This window comes from Marmota monax, unplaced genomic scaffold (assembly GCF_021218885.2).
Source record: "Marmota monax isolate L192 unplaced genomic scaffold, Marmota_monax_Labrador192_F-V1.1 WCK01_AAM20220418_F8-fsc00124, whole genome shotgun sequence".
Classification (NCBI taxonomy): domain Eukaryota; kingdom Metazoa; phylum Chordata; class Mammalia; order Rodentia; family Sciuridae; genus Marmota; species Marmota monax.
In genome coordinates this window covers 790716-794529 of record NW_026692505.1, presented here as the reverse complement: position 1 = coordinate 794529, position 3814 = coordinate 790716, and positions in this window count along the sequence as shown.

The following is a 3814-nucleotide window of genomic DNA, read 5'->3' as shown; positions in this document are numbered from 1 at the left end:
TAAATGGTTTAATTTAAATTAGGTAAACAGCTGTTAAGGATTGTTTTTAAAGGTGGTTAACAGATCTGTTTACTAATTTAAATTAGGTAAAAAGCTGTTAAGGATTGTTTTTAAAGTAGGTTAACAGATCTGTTTGTTTACTTTCACCTTTCCTTTTCATTATATTTAATAATTCTTTTCAGGATAATGTCTCTTTAGCATCATTGCCAGAATTCCTATCTCCATCCCAGTGCCGGTGAAGAACTCAACAAGTAATGCTCAAAGAGTCAACTTACTTTGGGAGGAAACGGATTTTGGGAGGAAATGGACATATTGATAGATTCCTCTGCTTTGAACTGCTTGCAGAACTTGCCTGGACTATGTAACTATCGTTTGATGGTGTCACTAGTGATGCAATTTTTATTTCCTTGCCAGCGCACCCCATGTTAATTGTGGTAGTGCTGACATATCTTTGCTGATGGTGTCACCAGTGATGCAATTTTTCCCAAGGAGCCGTCAATTGGCTTGGTGTCGTGGCATTTCTGTATCCTCCTCCCTTCTGCTAGTGATGGTCTAAAATTTGGGGGCCAATGGCTTATGCTGGACCGGTAGTCAGTGACGGGTATGATCCAATTGCAGTGGTATCAACCTAAGACAGGAGGCTGACGCCTAAAGGTCAGTTTTCCGATGACGGGTAAGAACCATATGTTGAATTGGACAACCTACCAGGCACGGTCCATAAGCCACATTAACCTCACTCCCCCACTGGCACCAAGGCCAAATTTGGGGGCCAACAGAGGTGAGGCAAAGAACCTCACCCCCCCACTGGTGCATAGACCTATCCACAACTATGGCTGTATGCTGGACCGGTAGTCAGTGACGGGTATGATTCAATTGCAGTGGTATCAACCTAAGACAGGAGGCTGACGCCTAAAGGTCAGTTTTCCGATGACGGGTAAGAACCATATGTTGAATTGGACAACCTACCAGGCACGGTCCTTAAGCCACATTGCTTGTTGTTTAATTAATCAGAAGGGGGGAGATGCTGGGAGCCATTAGCCAAGTAAGTATGACAATTTCCTTGCCAGCGTACCCCATGTTGCAGTGACATTGAATGTACTTAACCTTGCTCAAGGACCAAGGCAGATTAGGGTGTTCCCGGTTTTAAGATAATCTTGTTTAGGGCGTTCCCAGTTTAGGTTCCAGGTTTAAGGTTTAAGATTATTCCTGCTGGGAATAGGGCGTATCCTGCTGCCTGAGTTCCCCTTGAGTTCTCACGGGATTCAGACAGTATATTTTTTGGAGATAGAAGCCCAGTGGAGGTGGATTTGGGCAGAGAACGTGGATTTGGGCAGAGAACGTGGATTTCCCCAGAACTGATTGTAGATGGCTGGTGTGAGTTCGGGAATAAAGAGTTGCTGTTTGAATCTACAAGCTGTGTGGTGGCTCGTGATTGTGTGCCCAGCCAGACTGTGGCAATTTTCATACTTGGAATTGAATCCGGAGGTACTTTATCAATGAGCTACTTTGCTAATTTTTTAAATTTTTTATTTAGAGAGAGGTTCTTCCTAAATTGATGAGGGTCTCTTCCTAAATTGAGGAGGGTCTCTTCCTAAATTGATGAGGGTCTTGCTAAATTGCTGAGGCTGTCCTTGAGCTTTGGATCCTCCTGCCCCAGCCTCTGGAGTTCCTGGGATTATAGGTGTACATTGCCACATCTGGCCTCAAACCACATTTTGAAAGACATTTGTCAGTTTCATACAAGATCCACTGTTGTTTCTTTCCTCTTTGGAAAAGCAACAGCTGCAGAGGCTATTTTGGGCCAGCAAGGACCCAAAGAAGGTCACAGCTCAAAGGCCAAGTGAAACCAGTCCTGGGTAGAGCCTAGGAATGGGGTTCCTTAGAATGGGGGTGGGGAAGAGATGGGGCTGGATCTGCACTCCTAAATGCTTTGAGCTCTGGCAATGCATACCCTCATGAATGTTTTAATAGACTGAAACAGCCAGTTTCAGCATGGAGCAAATTCGCATGAGTCAGCTTCCCCAGCCCCCAAACAGCTGAGTCATACCCTTTTGTCCTAAGTCACCTGGTCCTGCAGCCCAGTGGAGAAAGCAAACAAAGCCCTCAGTGTGTGGCCTTGAAATAAGTCCCCAGAAACCTTCATGTCCTGGGTTCTATGAAGGAGAAAAAGAAAATTCAGAATCTAAAGCCATTCAAAAGCATGTGCACTGACTCTTCTCCCATGTCACAGGCTGAGTTTAAGAAATGATAATTAAGTGAAAACTCTTTCAAAAATTTGTTGGTTCAGCAATCGATTAATTACTGAATCTTTCCCCCTAAGCTTTTTAGTCGAAATATGCTTGGAGCTGAGATGTAGTTTGGCAGTAGAGTATTTACTTAGCATGTACCAGGGTCTGGGTTTGATTCCCAACCCCAGAAAGAAAAAAAAAAAAAAGAGTTCTTTGAGAAAAACCAAAACCAGAGATTAACTTTTTGACACTTTGTTCCCCTGTCGTATCACATCCATGTAGGGCCTAATTTATAAACTGTCTAAAGATTAAAATGACAGTGCTCAATAGACAAGTGCTTTCCTAGGCACAAAACTGCTGGAGCCTGAATCAAACACAGGTCCCTGGCTTCTAAAGGAAATGCTGAACTCATAGTAGGAAAGGTGGAAAAGAGAGAAATGAATAAAGAGGAGGAAAAATCCTACAGAGATAACCACTGGCATTGTCCAGTGAATTACCTTCTACATATTTACTATTTATATAGTATACCCTTATCTATTCAATTTTGTACCAGACTTTGGTAATACGGCATTTAATTCTACATGATATTCCAAACTCTGAATGTACTATAATTTGACCTTTTCTTTCTCCTTCTATGCTAAAGTCATTTCCATATATTTGACTTTTATAGATGAACATCCTTTTGCATTTTTCCTCTCTAGCTTCCACATGTGAGAGAATATATGGCCTTTGACTTTCTGAGTTTGGCTTATTTCACTTAACAAAATGTTCTCCAGTTCCATCCATTTACGGGCAAATGCCATAATTTCATTCTTCTTTAAGGCTGAGTAATATTCCATTGTGTATATACACCACATTTTTTTTTTAAATCCATTCATTTGTTGAGGGGCATCTAGGTTGGTTCCATAGCTTGGCTATTATGAGTTGAGTTGCCATAAACATTGATGTGGCTGTGTCACTTAGTATGCTGATTTTAAAATCAATATACTAGAGAATATCTTTTCTAATTGACCATGGAAAGAGAAAACTGGCTGTGACAGGTTCAGTGAGACTCAGCTGGACTTGCTTCCTAACTCCTCTTGCCTCCCTAGATACAGGGAACTGGACAGCAGGGGTCCAACTCAGGTTTGCAGGGGAGGTGAGGGTGTGTGTGATGTCTTAGACCCCATGGACAGCTCAGCTCATGGGGGGCAGGTAGCAAACTTCTAAAGAGAAGTCAGATTTGCACATCTGGCTTCTGTGCCGTTTGAAATACCCTTTCCTGATGGTTCCTAGGCAGTCTGACCTATTGGGGTATGCCCTGTAGTTGACCATTTTCACCAGATATTAAAAATTTAGAGATTCATAGTTTAGGAATATTAATTGTCTAGAAGCATTCTGAGGCCTCAGCTTTAGCATTAATGGATCTAAACCAACCAACCAACCAACCAACCAAAAATCTAATGGTGTTCCCTGAACCTCAGCTCCATCCCTGGTCCTTTAAACCAAACTGGCCCACCCTTATTCTACCTAAGTGAGCACATTAAACCCAGCTATGGGCAACAGAACCTCTCTACAATATTTATACAAGATCTTATTTGCATTTG